Raw genomic sequence first — 19,564 nt, 5'->3', positions numbered from 1 at the left:
TATATCTCGTGCTGTTCAGTTCTGTGCTGTGCTGTGCTCTGTGTTCTGCTCAGTCCAGTGGTGCTGTGTCCTGTGCTCTGTCCTTCTGAGTTCAGTGGTGCTGCTGGGTCCTGTGCTGTGTCCTGTTCAGTCCAGTGGTGCTGTGTCCTGTGCTCTGTCCTTCTGAGTTCAGTGGTGCTGCTGGGTCCTGTGCTGTGTCCTGTTCAGTCCAGTGGCGCTGTGTCCTGTGCTCTGTCCTTCTGAGTTCAGTGGTGCTGCTGGGTCCTGTGCTGTGTCCTTTTCGGTCCAGTGGTGCTGTGTCCTGTGCTCTGTCCTTCTAAGGGCATTGTTATTTCCCCATTATTCCCAAATTATAAAAAATTTCAAAAAAAGTTATAAAAAAAACAACAAAAAAAGTAATTATAAAAAAAAAAATGTATCCCAAAACAATCCTGCAGTATAAGTCCATTGGTACTGCTATATTACAAAGTTCACTCATTCTGCAGTATAAGTCCATTGGTACTGCAATATTACAAAGTTCACTCATTCTGCAGTATAAGTCCAGTGGTACTGCAATATTACAAAGTTCACTCATTCTGCAGTATAAGTCCAGTGGTACTGCAATATTACAAAGTTCACTCATTCTGCAGTATAAGTCCATTGGTACTGCAATATTACAAAGTTCACTCATTCTGCAGTATAAGTCCATTGTTGTTACTGCCATATTACAAATTTCACTGATTCTGCAGTATAAGTCCAGTGGTACTGCTGTATAACTCCAGTCCAGTGGTACTCTCCTGTGCCGCAGATAATTTGTAAAAGCTTTGCCGAGTGTGTGTAGTTATGTATCACAGGTTTTAAGAAGAGGCACAACACTGACAACCTGTTAGAGAAACTGAGGGAAATAGTCTCTCTGTGGCTCACCCCACTTAGACTCTCCTGGGGATTCGAATAACTGCCATTTCTATTACTACCTTCTTTCTTTCTCTATTTAAAAATAAATAAATAACTGCCATTTCTAGTACTACCTTCTTTCTTTCTATATTTAAAAAAACAAAAAACCTGTCATTTCTATTACTACGTTAATTGTTTGTGCAGTCACAAAAAAGAGGAACTGCGCCCTTAACTGCTATGTTGGTTTTAGACGTCCATCCGGTGTCCGCCATCTGTGCACTGGAATTCAGAAGAGTTGAGGGTTTTATTATTATATTGTGGCCCCGGTACCAAATTGGGTACCGGGCCCACTCCACTATGCAGTCCAGATACTTGTTTGGTGGAATTCAGACCAGTTGAGGGATTTTTTATTATATTGTGGGGACCACTCCACTACGCAGTCCAGATACTTGTTTGGTGGAATTCAGAACAATTGAGGTTTTTTTTATTATATTGTGGCCCCGGTATCAAATTGGGTACCGGGGCCACTCCACTACGCAGTCCAGATACTTGTTTGGTGGAATTCAGACCAGTTGAGGGATTTTTTATTATATTGTGGGGACCACTCCACTACGCAGTCCAGATACTTTTTTGGTGGAATTCAGACCAGTTGAGTGTTTTTTTATATTGTGGGGACCACTCCACTACGCAGTCCAGATACTTTTTTGGTGGAATTCAGACCAGTTGAGTGTTTTTTTATATTGTGGGGACCACTCCACTATGCAGTCCAGATACTTTTTTGGTGGAATTCAGACCAGTTGAGGTTTTTTTTATTATATTGTGGGGACCACTCCACTACGCAGTCCAGATACTTTTTTGGTGGAATTCAGACCAGTTGAGGGATTTTTTATTATATTGTGGGGACCACTCCACTACGCAGTCCAGATACTTTTTTGGTGGAATTCAGACCAGTTGAGTGTTTTTTTATATTGTGGGGACCACTCCACTACGCAGTCCAGATACTTTTTTGGTGGAATTCAGACCAGTTGAGGGATTTTTTATTATATTGCGGGGACCACTCCACTACGCAGTCCAGATACTTTTTTGGTGGAATTCAGACCAGTTGAGTGTTTTTTTATATTGTGGGGACCACTCCACTACGCAGTCCAGATACTTTTTTGGTGGAATTCAGACCAGTTGAGTGTTTTTTTATATTGTGGGGACCACTCCACTACGCAGTCCAGATACTTTTTTGGTGGAATTGAGACCAGTTGAGGGTGATATATTGTGGCCCCGGTACCAAATTGGGTACCGGGACCACTCCACTATGCAGTCCAGAAAGCTACCTCGGTGAAACGTTTTGGACTAAAAACAATATTGTGAGGTGTGAGGGTGTTCAGAATAGACTGGAAATTAGTGGAAATGATTGTTATTGAATGTTATTGAGGTTAATAATAGCGTAGGAGTGAAAATAAGCCCAAAAACTTGATTTTGGAACTTTTTATGCTTTTTTCAAAATAAATCCGAATCCAAAACCTTAAATCCGAACCAAAACCTTTCGACAGGTGTTTTGTGAAATAAATCCGAACCCAAAACATCAAGCAAATCCGAACCCAAAACACAAAACACGAGACACCAAAAGTGGCCGCTGCACATCCCTAATTAAAAATGTGAGTTAATGAACATAAACATAAATGGATGTACGACAAATTTATTCAAATATAAAATTTCATAAAAATAATAAATATAAAGCAGAATAGCAATATTGTAAAAATACCTCCACAATAAACATATATAAATCAAAACAAGGCAGTACTCTGAACAATAGATATGTAGATCAAATAACTGTGTATAATAATGATTCCTACAACGTTCAAAGTTAAGGAAACAAACGTATATGGAGCAAATGGTTAATTCAATTCAAATTCCAATATGAGAAAAATCTGCAGTTTCACTAGAAGGGTTTTCAACCAGAACTTCTGGGATTAGGATAATTAAACAATATGATTAGTCACCTGATTCTACAACACACTTTTGGTGTAAAAGCAGAAATATATCCACACATAGATGGCAATGAATTAATCAATAAAATATTGTTTTCAGTCCAACTCAAAGGTATTGCGTTATAGAGTTTCAAATGTTCACCTTTAGACAGAATAAAAGTCCGTATACATAGATGCATGGCTGGGCAAACCGTTAGCGCTATGCAGCGCATGCACTCACGGTATGGCATCTCTTTGATACTGCGCCCTTCCAATCTATATAGTGGTCCGTGAACAGACTGTGAGAGATCTCCTTGATCCAGCACCCTTCCAACCTGTAGTGCAATAGGTAAAAGGACTTTGAAGAGTAGATGGTAAAACTGAACGCTCTGATGGACAGGTATATAGTAAAGGTATTCAGAACAATTTAGATGTACAAACAACAGGCCTGACATGTTTCAGGCTGAAGAGGACACGGAGAGTCGAGGTGGCTCGGGGCACAGTCATGGCTAGTGACAAACACAGTAGAAATCGGAGATTGTTCATTAGTGATTTATCAAATACTAAAAGCAAACTAACGCCATCTCAGGATAGCGTTAGCTTACCTGATCCTATGGAGTCCAGTGGAGCCGGAGCGGCTTTGCTTAGACCTCACCGGGTCAAATCACTATGCTCATGCGCAGACATTAGCCACGCATGTACATTTCATTTTAGCATCCGCTGGCAGCATTAGGCTGTTGGTACACAGTTTGTTCTCTAGAGGAGTCATCGCTGGGACCTCAAGAACAGCCCCGGCATAGTAGATAGCAGCGGTGCAGCATTATCTATCACTGCAATTTGCAGCAATACTTAATGATTGGAACCACTTTAGATGAATAAATAGACCCCATAGTTGACAAACCTTTTCTAACAGTGTGCCGGCTAAAATCTAATCAAGCCCAGGTGTATGCCAGCTGTACATTCTGTATATATGTGTGTGTATGTATATATATATACACACATACATACACATTATACATTTAATTATCTCTTATTTTATCATGATGATTATATTAATGGTAATGGGACCAACAAATAGATGCCTATGTTATGCCACACGGTAGTGCCCCAGTTCAGATTATGCCACATAGTAATACACTCAATACATATTATGTCAAACAGTAGTGCCCCCAGTTCATACTATGACACAATAATATGAATAGGGGCTATTCATACTATGCCACATAGTTGTGCCCCCAATTTTTGTTATGCTAGATAGTTGTGCCCCCCATACAATTTCAAACATATGTGTTAGTTGCTTTCTAATGTGCTATCTATCCTTTGGAGCCAGCACACACATCTTCAGTGCCACAACAGAATCTGGCAGCTACTTCACTAGATGGCCAAAAGAGCGCTGCTGCATATGCGCATGCGCAACAGCTCTGTTTCAGCCACGCCTGGTGTGCCTGCCCGGGGTTGCAAATCCCTGCCTTAGATTATAATGAGCCTACCAATTACTCTGTTATACAAATAATTGTTAGATTATAAGGTCACAAAGTTCAGAACACTGAACTGTTCCAACAGTCAACAGATACAGATTGATATGTTCTCCATAGAAACTCATATTTTAAAATCATGCCCACATGTAAAGCTTTTTTGTTTGTTTGTTTTGGAGGGAGAGGATTCACAGTAATGTACTGTCTCCCTCTTACTAGCACAGGCAGAAAATTATATTATTGAAACACTGATTCCAGAAGATTGTTATCACACAGCAGCACTGCATTGGGAGTTTCCAGTTAGGGTGCGTCCATCTCTCAGGTCAGATGTACCCAAATGACAACAGTGAACCAGTCCGGTGCCAGGGAATACCATTGTAAGTTCCTTAAGCACCAGTGCTTGAGGGGGCACTCTTCAACAATTAAATGTACACCAGCTACCCAAAAGATAAGACAAAGTAAACAGATAACAAATACATACATATATATTTGTCTTATGCCAATATCATTCTTGACCTAGATTGCATGTTGGTAAGATCACAGCAATGATTGTGGTACAATGTTACCCAATTATTAATGTGAAATTAAAAAAAGGTGCAATTTTCCCCATGAAAACCATTTCACTTATTCTAGAATAAAGTAGAAAGTATAAGTAGAACTATGGGAAGAATTGTATTTGTCTGTAGTTTGAGTATATCATATTTCTCAGTTTAATGTCTGGGTTTGGAGACAACTATGTAAAAAGATCTGTTTGGGTTAGACCCTTTGTAATCTGCAGTAGGGTCTATGAAATAATGTGATACTTTTGCTCTTTGAAATGAACTACATAAGGTCTTACCTTGTTAAAGAAAGACACAGAAGTTATTTTTCTGACTATCTCATTGTTCCCTAAAGTGAAAACAGGTGACTATATAAGAAAATCACAACAAGCTGTCAGAAAAATATCTACTATAATCAAAAACAGTCATATAATAATACTGGCCACAGGGCCGCCATCAGGGGGGTACAGGGGGTACTGTTGTACCGGGCCCGGGCTCACCAGGGGGCCCGGTACAACAGCGCAACACAAACTTACCTGGGGGCCCGCTGTCTTGCAGTCCGCTGGTCTCCGCTACTCTGCGCTACTCTGCGCTGATGTCTTCAGCTCACCATGATTTCTGATGGCGGCCCTGACTGGCCATACCAAAGCTGAAGCATCCATTGAGCAACCTAGGCCGAGATAACCTAAGGTGCAGTAGGCACTGAGGGCCCAGATTACTGATGTGAATGAGTTCTCTGTACAGCGCTGCGGAATCAGTGGCGCTATATAAATAAATGGTGATGATGATACACACTGCAATATTGCATTTGATATTGGACAACTAGACTGATACTGAAAATCAGCTTGTCTTCTGTTTGGTGCTATGATTAAAAGATGGTATAGATGAGTGGCTGTAAGCTGCACACAGACAATTTGATGCTGGCCTCTTTCTCCAACCTTTTCAAGCTGATTGCTTTTAAATGCAACCATAAGCAGTATTATTATTATTATTATTATTATTATTATTATTATTATCATTTATTTGTTAGGCGCCACAAGATTTCCGCAGCGCCGTACACAGTACAAACAGTAGACTATACAGGTGAAACAGTACAGAACTATAAACAAAAATACCAATACTTCAGAAACTCCAGGCAGACTGATGCAATAAGCACGGAGCAGAAGAACAGGTATGGAGACAGGAGGGAAGAAGGCCCTGCTCATGTGAGCTTACATCCTAAGGGAGGGTAGACAGAACAGGCACAAGGGGAGCCAGAAGAGAGAAGGGAGAGCGAGTGGAGGAGGTAAGGTGGTTAAGTAGATGGTTGGTAGGCTTTGCGGAAGAGGTGAGTTTTCGGTGTGGGTTTGAAGGAGCACAAAGTAGGAGAGAGACGGATGGAACGAGGGAGGTCATTCCAGTGAAAGGGGGCTGCACGGGAAAAGTCTTGGATTCTGGAGTAAACACAATTGTTTTTGTATAACTCCTTTATGACAATGTCACCTCACTTACTATGTTTGCAATCTTTAAGCATGTGGCGGAATCACAAAGTCATGTTTCTTATATGTCTTTCTGACACACTAAGGGCCTGATTCATGAAGCAGCGTAAATGGCGATATGTTGAGTATTTTGCTCATAATTATACTGTGCCCAGAACTGGACCATACACCAGAGAACACAGCAACATCCAATCCATTTTCAAGCTCAAAGGACCCTTACTACAATCCATGAGTTCATGGGCAGAACAGGGAGGGGAGTGGGCGTATTCACATAGTCAATGTACAGTAAGGGTTCATGTTTTGGGCATCTCAAAGGTGTTTTTCAGTTGTAACACTTGCACCAGCTAAAGGGCTGGTGTAAGTGCTATTGATCATAGCTCTGTATGCATGTTGGACCATGTATTTGCAATCAGGAGCAACTTTAAAAATATATTTTAATGTTCAGCAGCCATTAAGAACATCCTAATAAATGTATTTTATCGGGAGAATATTTTTTTGTTTTCAATGTTTTGCCATTAATGATTATATTATTAACAGATTAATTGATTTTTTTTTTCCTGGGCGCTCTTTTGTGACTTGATATTCCACATTTTGTCATATTAGACGTATCCTGCGTGTCTTGTCTGTAACAGCAGAGCGGACATAAACCCGTATTCATCAGCAGACGTATCTTCAGATCCGCTCCTTGTGGAATATGACATGTGTATACCTGATGTATGTGTGTTTTTAGAAACCCACATTCCGTTCATTTTGCGTTTGTTAGTCAATCAGGCCACAATAGTGCACCTAACATTTCAATATAAAAAAGAATATACGAGAGACACGTGGAAGCATTTGTATTTCAAAGGACACAGTAGACAGACTAGGTGGTGTCTGCATTCACATTTTATATAACTTCGTAGCTTGATGTTTGCTATATATTTCAATTTACCATTATCAGTTACCCCATTGTCTCCGTCAGGATAGATAGTTCCTACCAGCAGTGTGCTGATGATGCTTAGAAAATGCTTCAGCAGAAATAAAGGAGAGTATACCCAGACTGTGGAGGATCAGGTGGCTCATAGAAACACATGTAATATATTGCTTTTGTGTTTAATTTAGGTGGAGCTACCCTCATGAAAAATCTCCTTATACAATCACTTTGTTCATAGAGATGACACATCCTCATACTTTTCATTCATTTAACTTGTTTTAGCCATTGCTGAAGGGATGATCCTGCACATTCCTGGATCTTTCATTCTTGGAATTACACTGTTGTCTTGATAAAGAAGCCACTAGAAGTCTTAAAATGTCTATTTCCTCATCATCTATTTATATAGCGCAACCAGTTCCACAGCACTGTACAGAGATATTTGTCATTCACATCTATTCCCTATCACACACACAGGTAGACTAGGGTTAATTTTTCTCAGCAGCCAATTAACCTACTAGTATGTTTGTGTGGGAGGAAACCAGATCCCAGGAGGAAATTCAAACACAGTTAGAACATACAAACACCACACAGATAAGGCCCTTGTTTGAAATCAAATTCATGACCCCAGCGCTGTGAGGCAGAAATGCTAACCACTGAGCCACCGTGCTGCCCATCAAAGTAAACATTTATGTACTTTACTTTTGACTTATTCCAGTTATTAATGGTCGTTTACAAACCCCAAAATATGTGGACAAGCTCTGTATTTTTATTTTCTCAAATGTGCACCCAGTTCCCGATCCCTGATATAATCCTCCGAGGTGAAATATTTCTCATCGCCATAATTACAGTATAAACTTCTCTGCTTATTAATGCTTCTTCTTTCATCGCATTTAAATTCACAGATGTTCATCCACTTGGGATACATTCATTTCCAAATCACAGATAAGAGTCTCTGAAACAGACTTTTTTTTCTATGGTGTAAACATATTGCAGCTGTTCACACGGCACAATGGCCAAGAAAACATAAGGGCAGAACGGATGACACCACTGGAATAAAATATGCATAATGCAGTTTCTCATACTATTGAGAAATTGTATGAGAAATTGTGCAAGGCAATATACTCATCGGCAAAAGGAACCCTGGGAAACCGTTTGATTAAATTTGGAGGCAAAGTTACTTGAAAACATGTCCAACTAAAATAAAAGTACATTGGATTCAAGCATATTAGAACTATAATCATAATTCAAATTAAAAATGGTGATGAAATTAGTAAATAGTTGTTGGTGTCACAATGCAATACTTGTTTTACATTTGTCTACATAATAAAAGGTAGGAAAACTATAAAGTAGCAGATATATTATGATAAGACAAAGACAATAGCCTATTTGATGGGAGACTAATTTATGATATTAGATGGAAAGCCGAGCCACTTAGTTATCACTTTTGCCTTATGGCAAGGTGCTCCATCATGCTTGAAAAGGCATTGTTTGTCACCAAACTGTTCTTGGATGGTTGGGAGAAGTTGCCCTTGGAGGATGTTTTGGTACCATTCTTTATTCATGGCCGTGTTCTTAGGCAAAATTGAGAGTGAGCCCACTCCCTTGCCTGAGAAGTAACACATGAATGGTCTCAGGATGCTTTACTGTTGGCATGACACCCGACTGTTGGTAGCGCTCACCTTTCCTTCTCTGGACAAGCGTTTTTCCAGATGCCCCAAACAATCTGAAAGGGGATTCATCAGAGAAAATGACTTTACCCCAGTCCTCAGCAGTCCAATTCTGTCCCTGATTTTTACCTGGAGAGAAGTGGCTACTTTGCTGGCCTTCTTGACATCAGGCCATCCTCCAAAAGTCTTCGCCTCACTGTGCATGCATATGAACTCACACTTGCCTGCTGCCATTCCTGAGCAAGTTCTACACTGCCGGTGTGTTTGCTGGACATTCTTGGGTGCCCTGAAGCCTTCTTCACAACTATTGAACCTCTCTCCTTGAAGTTCTTGATGATCCCATAAATGGTTGATTTAGGTGCAATCTTACTAGTGGCAATATCCTTGCCTGTGAAACCCCTTTTGTGAAAAGCAATGATGACTGCACGTGTTTCCTTGCAGGTAACCATGGTTAAGAGAGGAAGAACAATGATTTCAAGCACCACCCTCCTTTTAAAGCTTCCACTCTGTTATTCTAACTCAATCAGCATGACAGAGTGATCTCCAGCCTTGTCATTGTCAACACTCTCACCTAACGAGAGAATCAGTGACTTGATGTCAGCCGGTCCTTTTGTGGCAGGGCTGAAATGCAGTGGAAATGTTGTTTTTGGGATAAAGTTCATTGTAATGGCAAAGAGGGACTTTGAAATTAACTGCAATTCATCTGATCACTCTTCATGACATTCTGGAGTATGTGCAAATTGCCATCATAAAAACTGAGGCAGCAGACTTTGTGAAAAATAATATTTATGTCATTCTCAAAACTTTTGGCCATGATTGTATTATCATCTCTCTTTTCATTGTCTAGTTGTCCTAACTATACCTGTGTGTTTCATGCTTCTCAGTATCTTTATGTATCCCTCTATACTAACCGGTCCTGAGCGTGTTTGTCTGTTTATGCAATCCTTGTGAGTCTGACAATATAGATCCAATGTCTTTTCATCTCTCTCCCTTCCCTACCTCAGTGTGCATCCATCTGACACGACAGTCTTTGTGTGTACTCAAACCCTATCAGATAATGGGTGCAAATTATAATTATATAGAAAAGCAGAGGCTGGAGCCGCTCACGGCTGGAGTGGATGCTGAGTGGCAGTGTAAAATATAGTAGCACCTGGTGAATGTAACAGTCTGTCAGGAGAAGCAGGAGAGAAAATGAGTGAGCCGGTAAGTGGGGAAGGAAGAGAAGGAAGGAGCCAGGGGAAAAGAGGAGAGGAGAAGAGCCATTTAGAGTGAACAGAGGAGAAAAGACAGCCAGGACAGCAAGTAACTGGAAGACTTAGTAGCTGAGAAGAGAAACAGGACACTCAGACAGAAAATTGATAGGAAAGAAATTTAAAGAGAGAGAATACAGATTAAGAAGACATAAAAAAGACAGAGAGACATGTAGAAAAGCGAGGAGATTAAAGGAGAAACTGAAAGATTGTATGTTATGGCAGGAACTTTGCTGGAGCAGAAGAGAGAGCCTGAGGCAAAATGAGGTGACAGAGTAAAGGTTTGTTACAATATGTTTGTCTGTCTGTTTGTGTTAGGGAATTTAGACTATAAGCTCTAATAGGGAAGCGACTGATGTGAGTGACAAATATTCTCTGTACAGAGCTGTGGAATTGGTGTCGCTATATAAATAGTGATGATGATGATGACTTAAACGGAAAAGAGAGTAATTTTAAGTAAAGTTTTAATCATTTTAAGAGGAAATTTAGTTAGGAAAGCAGTCCAGTTAAAGAGACTGAAGGGGCAGGAAAAATAGGTAGTAAAGTAAGGATAAAACTTTAAGAGGATTAGTGGGTTTGGAAGTTTAAAGACCAGGGGCAGAGCAGATACAGCAAAACATCAAGACCACAAGAGGGAGTTCATCACCAGGGGATCAAGTAACAAAACAGTAGGACAAAGCTGTCCATTTTCATTTCTTCTAAGATCAGGCTACCTGGTCCAAGAGGACTGCGTCCACAGATATATAACACTAACTCGCAAGCAGGTAAGGGGTACCACTTGACAAACCATTCACTACATTAATAATAAAAAAGGAACAAAACCATTATACCACATATATAAACATTCAGGTGACTAAGGGGAAAGAGACTACAGAACTACAGATGGAGATCAAAGTTAAAGCCTAATGTGAAGGGCATCACATGGCCGGCGAAGCGATCATGTGATTATGCAAATACTCACATGATCACAGAGCCGGCGTCCCTCTTCCCTCCTCCCTGCTCCATTTGCACTGAATGTCGGGTGTGACGTGATGACGTCACGCCCGACATTCAGTGAGAAGCGGCACAGAGAGGTGTCCTCAAAAAGAAGACAGAAGAGAGAAGACAGAAGAGAGAGGAGAAGAAAAGAGATGGAAGAAGCCAATACAAAGGTACAAAGCTTTTCTCCGTCTCTTGTAAGTTAAAGAGATGGAGAAAAGCAAAGCAGAAAGGCACAGTGTGATGAAGAAGAGGGGGGGAGAGAAAAAAGCACAGTGTGATGAAGAAGAGGGGGGAGAGAGAAAAGGCACAGGCTGATGAAGAAGAGGGGGGGGAGGAGAAATGAGAAAAGGAGAAAAATGTAGCCTTTTTTTTCCAAATAGGGCCCCCAACATTCCAGGACCCAGACATGCGGCAACTAAATAAACCGGCAGCCATAGGTGGTGAAAGTGACAAGAACAGGTAGGAGAGAGTAGGAGAGCCTGTGAAATGTTGTGATTCTAGTGGGACAATCCCAATTTTTGGTGACTGTTCTGCCTAATGTAAGGTGCAGGCCAAGACTGTGAACTCTTTCTGTACACACTGCATTCTTTATATACTACACTGTGGTGCTAGATGTCCTGAAAGTCAGGAGTGCTGGAACATATGTCACACTCTGGTGAGCGAGCTCTGTACCCTTGTGGAAATGGTGTACACAACAATGCAGGTTGTTTTTCTGTAGGAGGGTTGCCTAGTGCTTTTCATGTGGTAGACATGCCCCAATGATGCATAGCCACACCCCCAACTGTATGAACACACCCACTTTAAATTTTGCTAATTTTTTTACCATCCTCATCTATAAGGGGGCCCCATGAAGTTGTTGTACAGGGGCCCTGAATTCTTCTAGGCAGCCCTGAGTATGTCTACTCATTAACAGCAACTGAGTTTAAGACTCCAGCAGCAGCACCAGGTAGTCAAAGCTGAAAGAACAGGTCAGAGAGAGCAGCACAGTTTGCCACCTGTTCTTATTTTGGTAAAAAATCCTGACTGTCCCATGCTGTAAGGACTGCTTCTTTCTGCTCTGCTAGGGAAGGTGGACTTGCATGGACCTAACAGTGGTGCAAGCTGCATTTCTGGTGTGTTTTCAAGGGGAAGGTGTGACAGGATGGATCGCCTATGCCATCCAGTCTGTTGCTGCTGGAAACTGGCTGGTCTTACTTTACCACCGTTCCCTTTCTTTATTCCAAATGCGCCCTCTAACCACAGTAGGAGGAGTTTAGGCTGCTCCCACCATTGGACTCCTTCACAGCATCCAGAACCACGTTCCATCTGGGTAACCATCCCTGCACGTGTACCCCCTTGCTGGTGCACCTGGACTGATGCCCCTGACCTCTTCATATAGATCAGGGTTGCTGTGGATGGATCCCCCTGACCTATCACACTGGCCAGAGTTTCTGGGTATTGGGCAGAGTGGTGGTACCGGAAAGCTGGGTCCAAACCTCATAACAGCCGGAAACGGATTAGAGTTGGGTCTAATCTGTAGGTCACAGGAAATTGCAGCATGGAAGAACTTGTCAAGCAGATTTTAAAGCAAGTGATGTTTATTTAGATCAAATGTCCTGACAAGGACAGTTCATCCTAATTGAAGATCAGAAAGTCAGATGGAACAATAATGATACCACGGAGAGGTGCTCCACTACTACTAAAAGCCAGGTACTGTAATCTACCTACTGACTGAGTTTAGGAATTCACAACAAATATATAAAGGAATATACAAAGCGCTTCCTTTCCCCCAATAGAAAAAATATAACACATAAATTAACCATATTCAAAACATGAAAAAAATAATAAGAAATAAAAAAATAAAAAATAAAATACGAGAGTCTTTTCCGAATACGTTCCTATATCGGATTCCTTCAAATAACTGGTTACACCGTCACCTTCCATTTCTCCCCCAATGAATTTGGAATACAGCGTGATTCTCCAAACAACCGCCTTTGTGGACAATTTATATATAGAAGATTTCCCAATTGATGTTTTCCTTTAGATCAAGCATATGAAGGACTTTCATATGCAGTTAGAAGCGAGGATCATATGGGGAAAAAGGAAAAGCCACACATAGTGTAATTCCGTATATGCAGATGCAATCACCCGTGAGTAAAAAAGAAAAAACTCACATTTAATAAACAATATAAAACCACATATAGACAAATATGTATTCACACACTGTGTGAGTGAAGTCGTACCAGATGAACATAGGTAATAGGCATATAAAAAACAAGGCGCCAGCACACCCGGATTGCTGCCGTCCCGATGAAACGATCCTCGAGTTACACTCCACATTTGGACCTGCTTTCACCAACGAGTTTCAACTTAAACAAGTCTTTTTCAAGGTCACATTTCAACTTGAAATTCCCACTCCCTGACATCAGAGTATGGGAAATTGCCATCAGCCATGGCTGGCATAGCCTAGTGTTGGCATCAGCAACTTCAGGAGGATCCCAGACTGTTCGTCCCCCCGATTTTGCCGTTTCCAGCCTAGGTTAGCAGCACTACTTTTTGTAGGAGGGCTTCACTTATTATTATTATTATATAATTTTTTTTAAAGGCGGTGAAGTTTGGTGACCATCAGCACGGATCCTGCACCAGGAGGTGAATAGGCACAACAGATACACCTCTTAAGAGGCGTATCTGGGCATAATTCCACTTCTACAAGGTAGTAAGGTGCTTTAACACACCCTTACTAGAATCTATGAACTATGTCAGCCTGCCCCTTTCCTCCACCGTTCCTCCTCTCTACATGTTATACAGACAGCATACAGACTGAGGTGTATGCCATAAAATGGCACATGTGCAGTATGGAAAAGTGCATTTTGTGCTTAAGTTTTGGACTTATGTCCAATTCAGCATCAGTCCCACAATATATCACTAAGATCCCTCTTTATTAATGATAGTTAAAAATCCTCAAATAGTTAAAAAGTTCCACTTACATGTTAGGCATTAAAATTATCTAAAAAGTGATAGGCTACATTTTTACAACAAAAATAATTATTTTAGACACATATGTTGATATGTATCCTTATAAAATTAGCGCACAACAGGTTTTTTTTTATTACTTACCAAAATCTTTCAATTAGGGTCGTAGAATATTTTGCTGTAAAATCAATCTGTCTGAAAACCGCCATTGCCATTATATAGCTAAATCTCTACTTATACAGAGGTTTTTTATTTAAACAACATTTATAAACAACACTTTCTTATTAGTATTTTTAACTTACTGAGCTGTATTATGGAACTATATACATTTATTTATCTGTGAACAGAAAATGGTGCACATCATAAAAATTACCACAATATATTTTAAATAGATTCAAGGTACTAATAGCAAATGACAAAATTCTACATCAGTAAAATTACAGCTTGTTAATTAACTTTCAGACTTCTCCATTTGTGGTCGTTTCAATCTTCAAAGGAGTGGCTATATTGCAGGATATGAGAGCTTTCTAGTTCCACATGATAATTACTTGCATATTTTGGGAAGTGAGAAAAATGTTGCTACAATAATTGGAGAACCACTTGAAATATTGCTCATGTGTGTTCAATGCAAAAAAGAGGAAATAAATTGTACACAAATATTTCCAGCAAAAAGTATAACCCAAAAATCAAGTGAGTGAAAAACACAGACTAAGGTCAATTTGATAGCAGCCAATTAACCTACTAGTATGTTTTTGGTGTGTGGGAGGAAACCCAAGCAAACACGGGGAGAACATATAAACTCCTCCATGGTAGGTAATTGAACTCATGACCCTGGTGCTGTAAGGCAGAAGTGCTAACCACTTCACCACCATGTAATCCACACTATCAATGTCTCAAGAAACACGAGGCATTATAAGTAATCTCCACAAGACACCAATAAGCTTTCTCATGAATCAACCACCGCCTCTACACTCTATCAGGTCACTAACAGGGCATCACACTTTAAATATAGTTTAAGACAGCAGTAAGCTGTTGCCACAAGTATAGATTTACTGTAAAAAGTTCTATTCTTTAATAGCTTAAAATGCAAAAAAAATTACGAAAATAGAAAATGTTATCTATTTTATTTGCTATAGTTACACATAGGCCACAAGATTAAAATATTTGGTTTCTTTTTTTATATCCCAGCTAACATTATGTAAATGTATCTCATGAAGCACCTTGGTGTTTCTCATATTCATTTCTGTTAATTGTAATCTAAACCTGATTCATATGTCCCCTGTCATAAAAGCATTGGAAGTTGTGGGTGTTTTTGGACTTTCAAACTCTGAAACCTTAGGGACATCAGAAATTGTATTCAAACCCCCATTTTCAGCTGAATCCTAACCTGAATCCTGAATTTAATGTTTCCTCTACCTCTTGCCAACTGTCCACTGCCCACTGCCTTTCTACATTAGCCCTTCTCCTCTTATTGTTCTGAGACGACATAGAAAGCACATGCAGTCTTACACACAGCACCATTAATAGACAGTGACAGCACAAGGGCGTAGAGAGTAGGGAAGAGCCAATTGGTCAATGCAATTGCTGTGTTCAAAGCACCAGAGTCACCCAACAATGCCACATTGCCACCTGGATAGCTAAGAAATCTGGTGATATACAACGAATACTTGATGAGGATTCCCTTATATGTAGTTCTTAACTGGATTTGAGAAGTTCCAGATCCGATTTTCCGTGACACCAACACTAGAAAATTCAGTGTATCCTGGATCTAACAACAGCTTAAGCATCTTAAGCCAGATAACACTAGTGCGAACACCATTCCAAAAAATAAAAACGTCAGTAATTAAAAATAAGTAAAGAAAAAAATAATAAAATAAAACTAATTATGTCCTTAACAACATCCCTAGCTCAATAACAAGTCAAAATACAGAACTTTGTTCATAGACCCCATAATGGTGTCAGACCTTGTATAAAGTACACATATTTGGTACTTGGTTAAACTAGCTAAACACATTTTATGATAAATAGTTGGGATAGCGCTATTTGCACAAAAGTAACTATGGAAGAATCATGGGTTAAGGGAATTTCTCCTTATATAATTTCCATAAAATAAAATAAATTCACTTGTGTATACTAAGAAATAAAAAAAAATGATTACCTCTGAAATGGGCCCCTTACCACAATATGAAAATTAACCTGATCATGAAGAATGGAAAACCATCCAGTCGTGGAATTAGTTAATTTGTAGGCATCACTTTGAAATGCAATAAAAATCTAGTGAACACCATAAAGGGGCTAATCCTGCTGTTTGGCCTGAGTGAACACCCTGGAGGTCAGGCTGTTTCAGGAACTTCTGGAGAGACAGGCAGTGGACCCCCTGTCTCGGACTTCTGAATGACAACTTACTTTGGGAACAGTGGACTCTTTAAAAAAAGACGTCATAAGGGGATCACCGGGGACCGCTGGCAGTGAATTCTTCTTTGGGGCTACTGGGAGCGACGCAGGGACTGGACACCCTGGCGGTGATTCTTGAACCTAGTCAGGACATTCAAACAACTCAGGAGCCAGGGCTGTGCGTTCTTTTGAGACAGATGGTGCTAGAGTTTTGTACTCTAGAGGCTGGGCTGACACCTCCTAAGTAAAATACTTGTCCTCTGACAGCTGGACTCAGAAGACAGGACCTCATCGTGAACTGGTGCAAAGGGGCAGAATTTACCACTTATATTTTAGCCTACTAATGACCTGAGATCAATTAACCAAAGTTGGAGCTAATACCACTTTCATACTGCCGCCCCGGCAATATCCCGGGTAGTTAACCCCGGATATTGCCGGGGCACAGGGCAGTAAAGATAACAAGATTCCCGGGTCGGGCGGGTTCATACTGCACCTGTCCGACCCGGGTTTTAGAAAAAAAAAGTGTTAAAAAATATTTTAATTAAAAAAAAATACATAAGAAATGTTTACTTAACTTATTTTCAGCCAGCGGTGTCTCCGGTGCGTTGCAGGCTGTCAGGGGGACCTCTGGGTACTGAAATGACGTAATTTCTAGTCCATTAGAAATGACATCATTTTAGTACCCAGAGGTCCCCCTGACAGCCTGCAACGCACCGGAGACACCGCTGGCTGAAAATAAGTTAAGTAAACATTTCTTACGTATTTTTTATTCATTAAAATCCTTTTTTTTTACTTCACAATTTTTTTTTTTACAGTATGAATGGTGAGACCCGGGAATTACACGGGTTGCACCATTCATACTGCAGGCTAGCGGGGTCCAACATGGGAATTACCCCTCGCAAAATCCCGGGTCTAAGTCCCGGGATTTTAGACCCGGGATTTTGTGGTTGGACTATTCATACTGCACCAAGACCCGGGTTTTTCAGCGTGCCTCTGCAAAAACCCGGGTTTTTGGTGCAGTATGAATGGGGTATTAGTAACACTGGCAAGGAGTGGACTTTTAACCTACATAAATGACCTTGGCCCGAGTGAGTTAGTAAAGCCTTAGTCTCCATAATAGCCTGCCAGAACAGTTGCAGTCTTCTCACTACCCCAAAGTATCAGAAAACCTCAGTGACACTTTTATTCAAGTTCGTGTTGAGGCTTTCTATGGACCTCTGCAGCTGTACGCCAAAGACTTTGCGTTCTTAAAACACTGATCTTCTTATTCCTGGACACTTAAACCCGACAGCTGTAATGCTAGCTCAAATTGGGACTGTGGGGGATTTGCAGTGTTTATTTATTTACAGTGAAGTTACCTGTATGTGAACCTAGCATATTGTTGATATTGCAAACTGTCTGATACTTGATTGTTGCCAATTGGAAATCTTATAACTATTGCCATAGTAGAGTACAATATTTCACTGAGAGTCATATGTTTGCTCTGTTACATTTGATGTATACTGCCTTTTTCCATTGCTATTTACTATATACTATTTTTTTTAAGCGGATGTTCACTACCATATATTTGCCATTTTAAACACACCAGATGGTTTTCCCTTCATCCATTGTGTAATGTGTTTAATGTAGTTGGAGTTGACTGGGGTTTCTCGAATCAACCCCTGGCTTAGACATCTGTCACGTTGTGACCCAGAAGACTCTGATAAGAATCGGGTGGAGACACTGCACTGAAGACTGGAGGTGAGGAGCATTAAACACACCACCCACACATCAAAACAACCCTCTAAATGTGGAGATTCCAGGGTTTTACATACAGTATGCATCAGGTTTTTTCAACTAGTGACTTCTCCTTGGACTTGTGTATACAAATACCTGTGTAATGGAAGTTGAAATAGGATCTGTTGAAACTGAGGACTGTGCAGCGTAACTTGTATTAGCTGCTTGGGGACTAGATTCTGAACCACAGCTATGATGAGCATGTTGATACTGCTTAACAAAGGATGGCAGTGAGTTAATGAGATCCAATCAGTTGCTGTGTTCAATGAATACTTTTCCTTGACAAAAGTTCCTTGCAGTGCTCAGAAGATGGTGATTCCTGCCTCAATTTGTGTAGATTGTAAGATAAGTGGAGGAGTTCCCAGGGAAGGGACCTCCACATTATGGGCCTGAGTCATTAAGGAAAACAAAGCATAAAAAAGGAGTAACTTTGCACCTGGGGCATACTTGCCAACATTTTTTTTTTTTTTCCGGGAGATGCCGGCTGGGACGTGGGCGTGCAGGGGGCGGGGCTGCGAAATCGCGTCATTTTGGCCCCGCCCCCGTGACGGAATGACGCAAATCGCGTCATTTTACAGTGGGGGCGGGGCTAAACGCCGCGATTCCGGGTGAATCGCGGCGTTTAAACTAAATTTTTCCCCCTTCCTATCAGGGAGATTGCCACACTCGTCTGGGAGACTCTTGCAAAATGCGGGAGTCTCCCGGACAATCCGGGAGAGTTGGCAAGTATGACCTGGGCAAAACCATGTTGCATTGGAGAGGGAGGTAAATTTAAAATGTGGGGACAGATTTATAGCTGGGGTAGGGCTTGTCCTACATCAACTTTAAATATCATCATAAAAATAATGCTATCAAGTATTTGTGTGCTAGATGAAAAAAACAGGCAGTATTTAACTTATATGCAAAATAAACTAATTTGCACCCCTTGCATAGTAATATGGTTTATCCCGGACAAAATTTTCTCCTTTTTGTTTTGCCTTACCTTCCTTAATGACTTAGGCCCTATGTATTCACATTTACAAATATTATACTCAGTGCAAAGGACTTATCACACATGCACTGCTTCATTTAAGTCCACAGGTTACAAACAGCACCAAATAAATGCTTATTCTTCTTTCTCTACCTTTTTCTCTCGCTATCTCTATTTTAATTTGTTTTAATTATTTACACTCTTATACACTCTTACAATAAACTTTATTTTTGTTTCTCTTTTACGTGCTCTTTGATTCATTACTGTGACCTATCAAAAAAGGTTAAGATTAGGTACTAGGCCATAGGTATTATTATCACCACCAAACAGTGGTA

This window comes from Mixophyes fleayi, chromosome 6 (assembly GCF_038048845.1).
Source record: "Mixophyes fleayi isolate aMixFle1 chromosome 6, aMixFle1.hap1, whole genome shotgun sequence".
Classification (NCBI taxonomy): domain Eukaryota; kingdom Metazoa; phylum Chordata; class Amphibia; order Anura; family Limnodynastidae; genus Mixophyes; species Mixophyes fleayi.
The sequence above is the reverse complement of the archived record's forward strand: the minus strand, read 5'-3'. Positions refer to the sequence as shown.